Below are 15,491 nucleotides of genomic sequence, written 5' to 3'. Positions count from 1 at the left end.
ATATAATCCGAGCAAATTCAATAGGGACCTCGCACGGTCGTGCTCGGGCCCTAATAATCCGAGCAAATTCAATAGGGACCTCACACGGTCGTGCTCGGGCCCTAAAAATATATATAATCCGAGCAAATTCAATAGGGACCTCACACGGTCGTGCTCGGGCCCTAAAAAAGGGGAAAAGAGCCAAGTGTTACTTTGTGGGTATAACAACGCTGTTGACACAATTTAAAGATAACCTGCAACCCCTGCTGGAGCAAGAAAACTATACAACGATAAGTAGGCCTATTTAATGTTTAATTGGGCTATAATCAAAACTCATCTAATTTTCGGGACAAACCGGAAAGGGGTCGGGACAACTGCTCGTAATTCGGGACTGTCCCGGATTTTTCGGGACGTCTGGTCACCCTATGACTAAAGTCAAATAAGGGAAATAACAGATACATGAACTTTTCTTCATTTTGCCCCAGGAACCCTGGAGAGCCCCAGACCCCTCTGTGGGAACCATTAGAGAGAAGCCCACCCACATATCCAGTTGTTCCTCGTTCTTTTTATAGTTTTATTCTAAACTTTTGCCATGCAGAGGTTATGTGTCTGAGCTCTGGAGGTAACGTGCATCACCTCCCATCTGGTGGCTGCTCCTGCCGCGCAGGCGCAGTGCGGCTCTCCATCATTTCCAATATCCCAGTGTAGGAGAACCAGCAGAGCCACAGAACTAATGGGTAGGCTTCTTATTTTTAATTTTTCAAAGGTCAGAAACGTACTATTACTCGGCCATTTCACTGTTTCAGTGCCGGTATGCATTCGCCGGGATGCCCGGGTAAGAACGGACTATTTACGGTTTGATTTGACGCAGACAGATACGTTGGTGCCTGAAAAGCGTCTCTCTCTCTTCTTCTTCGCTCTCTCTCTGCAAACGGGTTTGCACGGCTGTTACCTAGCTTGTAGCATGCTAAGCTAACCCGTGCTAACTCGGCCTGGCCATGGCCTTGCCTTGCCTGGCCCCTTGGCGTAACCTAAGGCGGGCCTATCTGCTTTTCACTTCGACAGTTTAAAGTCGGAACTTGGGTTTTGGGTCCTCAACATGCAGGGGTCCGGTTACGGTTCGCCAATAAAAAGCTAAAACGTTATTAGCGTAGCCGAGCTCGCCCTCTAATTCATTTTTGTTACAACAAGCTAGCTGTCTCAGCTAACTAACGGTAGCTAGACAGCTGACGCTTGGCATGTTAACCCTCAGCTAGTTCAGTTGCTGTTTCCAATGCATCAAACAGCACAGTGAGACTGATTTCGCTTGTTGACACGGTCACTTTTTTTTTTTTTTTTGTTAACACGGAGGCCCACAGACGATGGAGTTTCAGCTGCACGTCTCGCCCTGTGACTAACTAATGTTAAACAACCTTTAACGCCAGACGGCCGTCTCTAAAACGTTAATAAAGCAAACACTTGGCACAGTTGGTAGGCAGCCTGGCTAATGTTCACCAAGCTAATTGGCTATTATCTAACGCTCAGGCAACTGTGGTTGCTTTGGTAATGTACACAAGCGGTTGTCATGTTCTCCAGTTTTAGGGGGGAGAAAGTCTTGTCATGTAGCTAGCGAAGTAGCCAACTTGATTAGCTGTCAACTTTGAAGGCTGCAGCAAAACAATATGGCTAATTCACCCCTAAAGCTAGCCTTAGCCAACTCAATGGAGTTACAGCGAGATTTAAATGCTAGGCTGAGAATTAATGGATTTAATCTAGCCAGGTACTGAGAGAGCAGTGGTGGATATTCTGTGGTTCAGTGTGAGGAGACCAGGACATTCTGCTGTACCATTTTGATGTTGCACAGTTTGGGTCTAATGTTAATTCCTTTAAAAAAAAAAAAAATCATGCCTAGGATTGTTACTCAAACAGTAAATGCTTTGTGCAGGGAACTGGTATTGCTACCTCTCCACTCTTGCTTTATTTAACTGCATATTACAGACCCTGTTCACTTTAAGACTAAATGCATTTTTATAGATTAGATATGCAGATCTCAATGCACTAAATATTCAGAAGTTGTTAAGGACATTTATGACTATAGACATACCCTGGACTGCCTAGTCAACCTTTTATATTACTTCCCAAACACTGCCTCTATTCAAGGTGACATATAGTAGAGCCACAGTCCTCTAATTTACCTGAGTCTGATCATGAATGTTCCACTGAATGCACCTGATTGTAATTTCTGATTCTTGGTGTAACCTGCCTGTCTTCTGCCAGCTGGATCTAAACACCACTGCAAATAACATACATGATGTATAGTGTGTGACAAAATAACGTAGACCTTAAATCTCACTGAGACATGAGGCACATTCAGGCTCAGACAAAAATGTCTTTTTAGGTTGTGCTGGACTGAGAACGTGTTCCCATGATTTTAATGTTCTGACAAAGCGTATCCTCTCACTTTTTATCTCTTCTAATTCACTTTATTTGTTTGGCACTCAGCAAAGAATTAAGGCTTCTGGTTGGTAATTTACTGTACTCCAAATGCTGGTAAAGATTTTGTTGTGTTCTCCTACAGTCATCGTTTAAGTGTTTTGTTCTGATCTGAATCATGAGGTGAAGTTCACTGGCTGCTGTACCAAGCTAGGAGATAAAAAGTTTACTTTTCTTGTTCTGGTCAGGATGAGTCAGGACAATTTAGAAAGGGATTGTGGGTTGGATAGACCTTCATGAGTTGAGTTAATTCCAGACATTAAGCTCCAGTGATCACTTCAATAAATAAAGAGCTGTTAGGATGCAGTCAATTTACTGTAAAATAACAAAATGTACCAAATATCACAATATGAACCACTTAAATGATAGCAGGACATAAGAGAAAGACAAATACTTCTTGACCATGTAATTAAATGCACACAAGCTACTTTGTCTGATCATATTCTTTCAAATTTAGACATTGAGATGTAACATTTTCATTTACATAAGCTGCCATCCTTAATGGTAAATTCAGTAACTCAAGAGCCTTTGGCTGGGGTTCCACTTGTCATTGTGATCTGAGGTCTTATCTAAAACATTTTCTCCTTACTGGGACTGCATTGCTGTAAGTCTACTTTATTTATGTCTTTTTCTGCATTACCCTTTCCCCGAGTCCTCTTCTTGTTCCATATGCTGCTTGTATGAAGTTGAAGACTGGATTGAGTCCAAACTGTGTAGCATTCCCATCACATGCAAGGTTGTTTTGCGCCAAAACGCTAATAAACTTCCCGTGGTGCTGCATCTTTTCCTCAGTGTTATGTTGGGGAGGAAAATGGGAAATAATTTAGATTTTTGTTGATTGCTTTCACCTAGTAGAATAGGTCATATTTACTTTCTTAGATGCTACAAAATATATGACACTATTTTTGCAGTCGGGTCTCAAGTCGTGGACATTGGCGACTCTGCAGTTACGTTGTCAGGCTCCATGTTACTCTCTTTGTCATTTATTAAGGATTAGGGACAGTCCTGCCCAACAACATTTGTCATGGCAATAATGACAACAACAGCACACGCTGAGGACATGGTGGAACATTTTATTATAGGATTCAATTCAGGATCCTTTTCCATATTTATTTCCTAAATGAATAGCTGATTTGACCAGGTGATTAAAAACGTTTCATTGAATTACCAATTGTAACCATCGCCTCTTGAGTCACAGGAGTCGTCAGGTTTTGGCACTAAAATGCTCCAGAAGGACTAAAACTGTGTTCAGCTGCTGCACAATAATTGATCACATTTCACAATTTCCCTTTTTGTTTATGCTAGCAGCAATTGCAGAACATCTTAAAGGTCTAATATCTAATCGCTGTTATGCCTTCTTGGCCCTTAACCTAACTCGTACATGATCCATGGTTGTTTGTGCTAGCAATGTGCACTCATCAAAGCTTGTGCGTATTTGGATATGCTATTTGTTGTAATTTTGTTGGATCTAATCCTCTTATAAATATTGTTTTCAGCCTGCTCTTAGCCCTATCAGCTCTACATACATTTCAGCAGTATACCACTTACAATTACAAACGGTTCTACTCTGTCTCTTGAAGTGCAGTGAAGCTTCATATTGCTGGTGCCATTGCAACTAGTCATCGGGAGAGAAATCTGCATTAATGCACACAATTTGCATGACATTTGATGCCGGGTATGCCGTTAAAGCTGAAATATATCAGCTTTGTTTGTTTTAATCTTCCAGAGAAAGTCAATCGGCAATAGTTTCACCAGTTCACCGGTATCTAAAGTATTTGTTGTATTGCTAAGTCCAATTTTATTTGTTAACTTAAATTGGACATCTGTGGCATAGGTTTTGATTTATAACTCAACACCCGTTTATGGCACTCTTGCAACACCAGACAGATGTTTCGTACGTGACCAGGCCATATTATGTTAAAGTTAAATCCCCCACAATAACAGTGACATTTGTCATTCACTTTGAGATATGATATGATGGTGGGCTATGCACGTGTTTGTATAACTGAAGTCATCCGGGTAACTTATAGGCTATTTCACCTTCTTTCATTACTGAATAGAGGAATACCCGGGTGCAGTAACCGTGTCTACGTTAGGAGTGGGAATCTCTGGGCACCTCACGATTCGATTATGATTCAGAGGGCTGCGATGCGATTTAGAAAATGATTATCGAGGCATAATTTTCTTCTATACAGGATCTCTGGATAATTACAAAGCATTTAATTTGCGCATTAAAATCGAAAAGAAACATCTCCTAATTAGCTTAAAAGGACTAGTTTGCATCCCTAATTTATTTCACTAACCTCATCTCCATGATCCCTGATTTCTTTAACAACCAGTTATCAGACTCCTCTGAAAACTGAAATATAATTATCAGTATGTACAGGATGTATACAGGACAGAGGTTTACATCAGTTTAGTCTAAGATTGTACCAGATGTTCTCAACCCTTGACAAGTAGGTAAGTTAGTAATGACATACAGCTGAGCTAATCAAGGTTACTTCGTTACTAATTTAACTAACGTTATAAGCAGCCAAAAACGTGCTGTGCAGGGGAGATGTTAGCTAGCCCTAACCACCTTTACTTTTCCAGCAGTTGGAGAAACTACGTACTTCTATTAACATATACACTGTGACCTAGACTGCACATTTACTACCAGACTGAAACTTACTGCTAATATTTTCCTCCGCTAACTTTCACCGTCATGTTCTGCCCCTCGCTCTCTCTCTTTCGCTCAGCCTCACTCGTACACACACACACACACACACACACACACACACACACACACACACACACACACACATATATACAGAGAGCTGCCAAGCGCTGAGTGTTAACATGCTCACACAGTGCGCGAGTTAAAATCATTACTTGCGCATTGATATTAATGATTGTGTGACATTTAAGTAGGGAGGTTATTCATGCCGCAGCGGTGGTGTGCCAAATACAGGGGTGGTCTCTGTTATGTGCACGCTATAGACCATCCAGGCGCTGCACTTCGCGAGTTCCACTTTTTGCGTTTCGTCAACATTATGTTATCAATTAACATGGGTCATGGCGAGCAGAGGTTTTCAGTGGTCCAGGTGTGCGTTACTCAAAAGGTGAAGACTACTGAGAGTCTCTGCAACTTCCTTAACGTTGTCTCCATGATCAGCCATCTCCACTGGCATAAGCAGTTAGCAGGAACAAGCAATCTAAGCTGACGACTTGTTTCCACCACATCTATAGCCCCAATCTGATCTGTAGCCCCAATATTTAATTACAAATGCAAAAAGGCCAAAAATGTAATCTTAAAAAAGATCACCCTGCAGTAAAAGGTTACAGATTAGCAGTTTCTCATATGTAATTTGTACATGGTAGGCTGGTTCTAGAGTGTCAGGAAATGGTGGGGGAGAAATATGCAGTAAAATGGTAAGAGGTGAGATCTAAATTTGTGCCTTCACATTAGCAAGGTGGCAGATTTAGGGAGTGTTTCTTTGCCAAAGGTTGAGATGGAAACACTTGGCTAAAACACCTATGTCATTTCTAATCAAAATGTCTTTGATTTGAATCTGGTCCAGGATTTTTTGCTGCACATTACTCCCTTCTCTTCTTATCCTTCCTGTCTCTGATTTGAACAAACAAAAAACCAAATAGAAACCTTTAAAAATGGAGGTGTCACTGTAAACGGCTACTCTGTACTAAGCTGAAAAACAGGACGTTTCTTCTTTTGATGTGAACACAACAATAGAAATTATGTTTTCTCTGTTGCATTTTCTAAATATGGAGTTCTGGGAAAGGAGATCTTAATGATGTGGTTCTCTGATACGAAGCTACACACCTCTCCTCCTGAGATGGTGAGGTACGTCTGTTGCTGCTGCGTATTTCCAGATAAACAGCGTACGTTTAGCTGCTGCTTCGTTTTTACTGTGCCACGGGTAGCACTACCTCCTTACCTCTCTTCCTCTGTGGTAGTGTCACTGGGTTTGGTCTCAGCAGCTCACAGGGCAGTTATGAGTCAGCAGCAACGGCGGCTGAGAGGAGGCTTTGCATGGAGCTCCATCACTTACATACTGAATTCAGCCCCATTTACCAGCTTTGATGGGCTTCTACTAGTGTTTGAAATTCACCTTCTGCGAGTGGGGGAAAATCCACCAAAATTACTACATAAAAATTATATAGGTTTATTAGGTATCTATCAATAGTGTCATATTTTGATTATCTAATATTTCTTCATGACAATTCTGATGTCTAAATTGGTTATATCAAGTTTTAGGGAGGGTCGCGAAATATTTTCAACTTCAGAAAGGGGTCAGACTGCCAGAAAGGTTAAGAACCCCTGCATTAGTACATGTAGGTAGCTGGATGTGGATGTCGAGTCGGCCGACTCCTCCAAATATTTGGCATTCTAGATTCTGGCTGGTGTCGGCGATGTGTTGACGTGTCATGTTGAGTAGTTCGCACATAACGACTGCCGACCGCTGATTTACCCCCAATCACTCTACAGTATCTTAGGTGTTTTTTAACCTGGACCCTATTTTTGCATATTTTGTGTCTGTGACTAAATAGGACAATTTTTTTATTTGGTCCAGTAGTGAGCGAAAACACTGCAGTCGGCAGCAGTGAAACAGGGCTGCAATGTTATCCTTGCGCGCAATTGCGCTTGTGCTTTTTTTTGCCACAGACTGGCTCAGATTGTTATTACAAGTTTCTGACAACATTATGGTAAGGATCTCTAAAGAGACTGAGCTTTGTTTAATATGGCTGTCATCAAAGCTACCTGAATTCATAGATAAAAATAGTAATTTTACCGTCCATATCTCGGGGGTTGTTTGTCTACCGCTGCCTCGGTCGGTTAGTTTGTTTGTGTTATTGTGTGACTTTGTTATATCAATTTGTTTATCATCTGATTATGGCTACTTGAGATCACCGATTGCCGATCTGATCGCCAGGGGGCAGTGTTATGTTGCAGCATGTCAGTGAAATGCCAGCATGGAAGAGAATGCATATTTGAGAAAGGCTTATTAGCTTTAAGAGAAACCACTAAAACATCTGTAAATGCACAGTACAGTGTTTCTCACAGAATTACCATGTAACTTTGGCGCCGCGGGGGGGGCCTAACCTTCGCCAGCCCAGCTGTATTCTAACGTTAACATAGCTATCCTTATTGGCTAGGCTCCTCGCATGCTTTCTTATAACTTATTTGAAAGTGGGTCTCCGACATTTGCAGCATTGTGTTAAGAAAATAGACAGACTTAACTTCTTAACTTAAATGAATTAGTTTTTCAGTAACGTTAAACACATGGCTCCATTTCTATGGGTTTGAGAGGAAGCAAGCAGAGGTGCTGAGCGAAACTATGCGGTGTGCGCAGCTCCACAATAAATTAGGATTTTACTCATTAAATAGTATGGTAGTATGTGGCGGTCAGCCTTGATATTGTGGTGTGTCGTGTTGCCACAAACAAATCAATGAATGGGAAACACGGCAGTGTGGTGCAGATTGTTACAGACAGCTACAGACTGTTTTTATGTCATCTTAGTTGTGATAGTGAGTTGGTTAAAATCGCCGTAATATCGGTGCATGAAAAACCAATCGCTGATCACTCCTTCAATCGTAAATAGGTGATCCAATGGCCAATTGGAACAAGCCTGCTATCTAGTGTCTGACAATATTATGGAGGTTTCCCTGCAGAGAGACCATTGTTTTAAGAGTAAGATCCTTTTTGTTCAACCAGAAACAGTCACTATATCGCTCTCATCAAAGCTACCAGACTCCCTTGATAAAAAATAATAATTTATTTCTCCAGCCTAACACTGCCTCGGTCCGTTTGTTGTGAGTTTGGTGTTGGTGATGCTATCCGTCGTCTATAGGCAGGACTTGACGATTCTGATTCGACTATGTAAATCCTTAGTTGGGGACAGCCCTAGTATTTTGACGCTTCTTTGACTAGGTAAGCCGTAGAAATACACTGTTCAAAATGCAAAAATAATCTACTAGGCATGTGCGCTTGCACGTATTTAATTGGCCACCATGACCTTTTGCTGCTGAAATTATTATTAATAAATGTCAGATTGGACTGCATTGGATTCAATGAGAGGGCTGGGATTAAAAGCTAGACAACAAAAACCTCATTGTGATATTTAAAAAAATAAATGCTAAGCGCCAAGTTTCAATCTCGCAGGTCACATTGTGTCTGTTAATTAAAGTCTGTCTGTTGTTTTCCAAGTGCTGGAAAATCGAAGGCAGTTAGCGCTGGCTTACATCTCCTCTTCAGACTGCGGTCTGGAAGCTGAGCAGGACGGTTTTTTGGCTGCTAGTTCAAGGTCATTTGTTGTGATTGATCCATTGGACCAAAAATTGACCACGCTTTCTGACTCTGTGGAAAAACTTGCTGGTGACACCAAAGCACTGGATCATTGTGTCAAAACCCTTGAAGCGGACCATGCCAATGACAAAGAAAGTTTAAGCTTTCTTTGTGAGCCCTAGCGGACTATAAGAAAATAATGGAAGAGGAAATGTCGAGCCTGAAAGACAAGCTAGACAACCGAGAGAACCGTGCAAGGAGACAGACCCTGAGACTTGTGGGCTTCCTGGAGGGAGTGGAGGGGAATGACCCAATAGCTTTCTTACAAACCTGGCTTCCTAAAACAGTAGGCTTGGATGAAGACCATCATATAGAAATTGAACGTGCTCACCGTATGTTCCAGCGACGCCCCGGGGAAGGTGGCCTCCCGCGGGCCATTGTGATCTGGCTTCTCTGCTTCTCGGACACGGTGAGGATCCTAGATGCAGCGCGTAAGAAAAGATCACTCCTCTATGGCAACTCAAAAATTATGATATTCCGAGACATGTCCACAACGCCATATAAGAAAAGGAAAGCATTCGTCCCACTGAAAAAGAAGCTCCACAACAAGGAGAATCACCACCCCGACATATTAGCTTGATCTGCCCTGCCAACGATATGCCGACCAATTCACCTGTGCAGAGGCCATTTGATACACACCTATTGGGTAAGGGTGCTCCGATCGATCGGTTACCGATCATAATCGGCCGATAATGGCTTTAGCTAGTTTGATCGGTGGGCGCTAAAAAGGCCGATAAGAAAAGCCGATCAGACGATGCAATACTCGCCAGACAAATTTTCAACGGCAGCTAAAATGTTTCACTACGCTGTCTGAGCGGTTTTCAAAGTAAGCTAGCACCAAAGTCCTTCTCAGACAAGAAGGGATTAACGCGCCCACATTATCATTTACAATTACAGTTGAGCAGCAATCAGACAAGTGGAGCAACACGCAGGAGTATTCATGTGAAACTGTCGCAGCTGTGCTCATCTCACTCACACGCCACCCGCAACCGGAGTTTAACAGACACAGCGCATCAGGCAAAGAGAGACTGATCCTTCAGTGTGAGTTTCCTGATGCAAATAGCGGTGCCACTCAATCAGCTGATTGCATCGCTCTCTCTCTGTTTTCGTTACAAAAACGGAGACCTTTTGCTACGTTTCCGCCTCCTGTCCAGATTAAAAAGGTGATGCAGTCTATGATCAGAAGATGTTTGTTTGAAAACGCTGCTGACCCGATGGACAAAACAGAGGACTTTATAAAACGATGACACACACTCACATTTGGCTTTGTGAGTCGGTCATGCAAAGCAAAAACACGATGCTTTAAGGAGTTTTAATTTTGGTATTTTTATTAAACTATTCGTACTGTGTAAATAACAGTTAACCTAGCCTACTGTGCATGTCGCTGTATTTACTTTGGGACAACTCCCAGACTGTTTTCCGCCGCCGTCTCTCACACTCCCGTGTTACTTTCAGTAACAGTTCCACTTTGTTGTCGGTCAATGCAAAAAAAAGAAAAAAGCCTGGTGTGGTTCTTGGTCTGTATTACTTTCTTCTTTCGCTCAATTGTCTGCTACTGCGGAGTAGACCATCTGCTTCATGTTTACACTGGCACGCGCATGCCCAGTGTAGGCTACCTGAACGGCCACTAGATGTGTGTTTTCAGTTGTTGTAATATAGACAGAGATCAACTCTGATACGCAGCTAAAACGCTGCTGTGGACGGAGAAGATCGGTTTCGTTATAAAACTGTTTTAAAAACGTAGCAGTGTGGATGTAGCCTCACATTACCCCACTCCTCTCTCTACTCCTCTCATGTCAACCCTCCCGTTTTCCCCGAGATTCTCCCGTATTTTTCCGTTCTCACCTGTTATTGGTTTCCGCGTAAATCTCCCGTATATTTAACCTTTATGAAATCAAATAAAAACTTTCTGGCCCTCTTTAAAGTGTGCTATTCTCTCCTCTGGTAAAGTCGGTGGCAGCATACATGCATACATACATACTGCCTATGTAATATTAACATCTGACTGTATAATATGGAATTTACACTGTAGCCTATTTTTATTTTTTAAATTTTACTTATTTTCAAATCTCACTGAAGACAGTTTTGACTCCTCTCTGTAGCCCTTCTCCCTCTCTCCACTCCCCTCTCTCTCCTAAAGCCCACAGAACCTGCCTGAGCTTTCCAGAACAAAAAGTGGCTACTTCAGAGTTTATCATCAACTCATGATGCCTGTGCTCCTTTATCTCCTAAATATTTTGGCTACAGCCTTTTTTGTTGCAGTTTTTATGGTTGTAGTAAATTTATAAAGATGCTGTTTGTTCTGTTTTTGTAGTTTATTCCACAGGAAAGCTATATTTGTTAAGCTATAAGATGTTCACAGTAACCAGGCAAAGGCTGCTATGGTTTAAGTCTCTTACACAGATTGAGTGGAATTTGTTGCCCATGTTTCCTGGCAATAAAATAAACAGTTTCATTCAGTATCATTTCTTGATACTTTATCATCTGTTAACTTTAACACTTAATACATTGTTTTTAGGACCAATTAAATAAATATACAGTATACTGTATAATGCTACATGATAAATAAAAGGCTCCAAATAGACCCAGTGATCGGTGATCAGTATCGGCCGATACTGCTTTCAGCGATCGGTGATCGGCCCAAAAAATCCTGATCGGAGCACTTAATGACTCTCTTAATGACGTGACATGCAATTTTGATGTCCTAACCCCTTTTATGAAATCAAAATAAGTAAATGTTTTATAAAAAGCACATTTATTGAATCTATTCTGTTTATGAAATGATATGAACATAAATTGAGGGGATTACAAAGTGTAGGAATTACTAGACATTGTAGTCACAAAATGTCATACCGGATAACCTCAAGCTGAAATGCAAAAAAGCTAAATAAATAAATAAATAAATAATAATAAAAAATCTAATAAACCCTAACATCTCTGCCACAGGCATTAGGGTGCATCAAAAAACACAATTCTTTAACTTTGATATGCCTGGGTGCTAAAAGTGTTCCAATATATGTAGAAACAACACATGCAAAATATTTTTCCAGTACATGATGATTTAGGGGTGCCACCGCACATCTGTTTTTGTTGGATAAAGTGGTTAACAGTGCTCAATGGTCGCCATGGAGATAGGAGAGGTAAACAATACTACAGCTCAAGAAAACTGAGGTGATCTTTCTTTTTGAGGTGATCTTTCTGTGTTGGGTATGTATTATTACATACTACTATCATATCTGTAGTTGTGTCTTTGTACACTTATTTATCATAAGTCATTTAAGTCATATTTATAGGTATTTGGTGCTCATTACACCTAGTCAACAAGCTGCGGAAAACGTCTTCATTCCACATGACACCCTTAGCCGACCAAGTGTCGTGTCACTGGTTACAAGGTTGAAGATGTCACCAATGCAACAGGCTGCCTTCACGCGTGGCCTTGTTGCAGAGTCAGGCGGTGAATGTACACATCTCTCTGCATCTTATGCAACAGCAGAGCGAGCAAGACGCCAAGTGCTGGAGACAATCAGTGCGGAACAGCACAAGCAGTGGACACCACCTCCATTGTGCACCCTACACTGGGACAGGAAGTTAACACCAATGCTCAGCAATGTGCGCCAGTTGGAGGAGCGTCTTACAGTGGTGGTTGGAGATGCAGAGCGGCTGAAACTGCTTGGTGTCCCAGCGTATAAGAAGCAGACCAATGAGGCATGTGGAGTGATCATTGCCCGGTTGACATGCAAGTTGCGGCAGGACTGGTGCTGCGCTGACCAGGTTGTCAACATGGCATTTGACACCACTGCGTCAAACACCAGCCATCTCACAGCAGCCTGCATTGCCATACAGCTCTCACTGGGCCGACCACTGCTTTGGTCTGGCTGCCGGCACCACATTGGTGAGATCCTCCTGAACCAGGTTTTCACAGACCTGTAGGTGGAGTCATCACGCTCGCCAGAGGTTACCTTGGTCACACGTCTGAGAGAGAAATGGAACCTGTTGCCACAAGAATCAAGCAGCCAATGGTTCCGCTACATTCCTGGCAACATCGAGTAACCACTCCTGGGCAATTTACATGCTGAACTTCCAAGGCAGTGACCTTCCGATGACCGGGAGCGCTCCACAAGGCACGATGGATGGCCAAGCTGCTCTATACTCTCAAGCTGGCTTTGATGGAGCTTCACATCGGATGCTGCTTGGAATGACCTAACACTCTACCACCACCTGCAGGTATACAAGGCTGTAGATGAGGGCATTGCAACATCAGTGATCAAGGCGCTGGAGAGGCATCGCTGTTACCTGACAGGTGAGATGCTACCCCTGGCTCTCTTCAGCAGCAAGGTGCCCAATAATGACAAGCGTGCACTTGCCAGAGCGATCTTGGAGCACAAGCACGCTGATCTCCCCATGCACGTCCCTGAGCAGCGCATTGTCACTGGCTTTGGCAAGCCAAAGTTCCCCACCCTCTTGCCAACCACCAGCTTGGTTGACCTCACCAATAAGGATTGCTGGTTTGGGATGCACCAGCTGCACATTGATCCAGAATTTACGTCTCTCGATGTGAAGGAATGGGCGACCAATGCTGCGTTCAAAAAAAGTGAGGTCAATGTACGTGCAATGAACGTGGTCAATGACTGTGCCGAGCGTGGCGTCAAGCTCACATCCGACTTCATCGCAGTGGTAAGGAAGGAGCAGCACCTGCAGAATGTGCTGCAGGCAGTTGAACATGACTGCAATCAACAGCCAAACCTTCGCCGTTGCAAACGCAAGCCAATTCCTGATTAGGACGGTTACTCTTGGGTGGACATATCTGGGGGGAGTTGCACTTGCTAGGTTCAGAGTTCCGGTTCCATTTCCTCTCTCTTTCTCCCTGGTGATGTTGCTCAATAGAGCAGACTCTGGCACAGACTGAGCAATTAAGTTTGAAGTTTAGTTAATGTCAGCTCTTACCATTAGGCCCTGTAAGTTGCCAGTGAGTTAGCCACTAGAGAGGGTTTGTTCTTTTAAGTGTGTCAGTATCGGCCCTTGTGTTTAACAATAAGTCAATTAAACTTTATGTGTGTCCGATATCCATCACTGCTGCACAAAATTAAGCGCAAGGCCACGTGAACGTGTCCCATTGACCTCCATTCATTTTGTCTTTAGGACAAATGAATGGAGAATCTTGAAAGTTCTGAGAAATGCCCAAGTTGCCCAAAGGGCAAACAAACAATTTTTACTTTGATAACCCTATAGAACATGTTACTGTAAAAGTTCACTGTACTCAACATTTCCAGGTCAACCTTTTGGCAATTAGACTAAAAATTGCACATTTTTCGAAATTTCGCCAAAGTTCATGTGTTAGGTGGCACCCCTAAATCTCAATGGAATTCCTCAAAACTTTGCAAAATTCATTTTTATGTTAATTGGAACAAAATGCAATGCCAGCCAAATTGATATTTTGAAATTAAAATTTCCCATTCAAATTTGATGCACCCTAACAGGCATTATTGTTTGAGTGTTGACAACAGTATATTTATATATTACAAAGAATATGACATTCAGTTGATTGTTATGCTTTGGAGCATTCTGTCCCAAAACTCGCATTCAGCCAATGTCATCCGGAATAACAAGCAAAGTGGAGCAATTTTATTTTGACACGATATCAGACAGCATGTCACACAATCAGGAAGACCCTGAAGCACCCCCAAATATTGGTGAAAGGTAAGTATGTCTTTCATAAAATGTGTTTAACTTACACTTTTTACTCACTAGCACACTATATAGTAAAATCCTGTGTCATATGGGATAATGCTAAAAAGACATATAATGTTGATTTTATGCAAATATGTTTATTTAGCAAGAATTATTATTATTTTAGACAATGTTTGTAAAAAATGCGTTGTTCATTGACTGATATTTAATGATGTGATTCAAGGTACTTTAACCCAATAAGATTTCTTTATTAAAAATGTTGTTCAATAACACGATTTTGTATATATGGTGTTCAAAGAAATGATGTGCAGTGAAGTTCCCCTACGTTTTAACCCTGTACAGTTTGTTATGAATATTGATGTAGAGTGACTATGATATTCAATAAAATTGTTCAAGGTACTTTTCAGTACTAAATTAAACCTGATGTTGAAAAGTTGTGCTGTTTTGATATTCATAAACATGACATTATTGTTTTAAAAAAGGGGAGTTCCCATCTCCCACAGAAATCTCTGCTCTGAACCGCTTGAAAACAGCTCGTTTGTAGTCCAGCCCTTGACTTCCTTTACTTGTTTTCACAATGAAAACACGTCATAAAGCTTGCCAAGCAGCTTGCGGGGTCAGGCACGCCCTCAAACCCAGCTAGTCTGAGCAGAGGCCCTTTTGGCTCGACTCGCCTTTGTTTGGTTTTCCATTGTAGAAATGTTGTACCTTTTTTTTCGTATAACTTCACCTCCGTCGAGGTTCCAAGCGAGCTGAGGGATACTAAAACGTAACGTGAAGACACGACAGACTGCTGATTGGTCAGAGAGAATATACACTATTCACTGCATCATCATTGCGTGCACCAGACAGAGGCCAGCAACAGAAAGTTTTACATTTTACAGTTTCGTATGGAATTTCATCACTAAATCCACTTCTGAGAAGTTTTGAGGTGAGAAATCAGCTGTGTAGATTTCGAATATTGACAGTTTTACGAGAAGTGATGGTGGAACAAAAATGTGCTTGAAT

At 41.9% G+C, this 15,491-nt stretch overlaps 1 protein-coding gene across 3 annotated transcripts in view; it reads left to right on the top strand.

The window, feature by feature from the left end:
• Positions 1-588: 588 nt before the first annotated feature.
• LOC123977727 (methyl-CpG-binding domain protein 5-like) overlaps positions 589-15,491 on the top strand; it is a 51,683-nt gene continuing 36,780 nt past the window's right edge. For 2 of the 3 annotated variants that reach the window (XM_046060669.1, XM_046060653.1), the window contains exon 1: positions 589-716. The gene's annotated coding sequence lies outside the window, so the exon portion shown is untranslated. Of the gene's footprint in view, positions 717-792; positions 815-15,491 lie in introns of those variants that run through there. The other variant, XM_046060661.1, reaches the window with a different exon arrangement.

This window comes from Micropterus dolomieu, linkage group LG01 (assembly GCF_021292245.1).
Source record: "Micropterus dolomieu isolate WLL.071019.BEF.003 ecotype Adirondacks linkage group LG01, ASM2129224v1, whole genome shotgun sequence".
Taxonomy (NCBI): Eukaryota; Metazoa; Chordata; class Actinopteri; order Centrarchiformes; family Centrarchidae; genus Micropterus; species Micropterus dolomieu.
The sequence above is the reverse complement of the archived record's forward strand: the minus strand, read 5'-3'. Positions and strand labels throughout refer to the sequence as shown.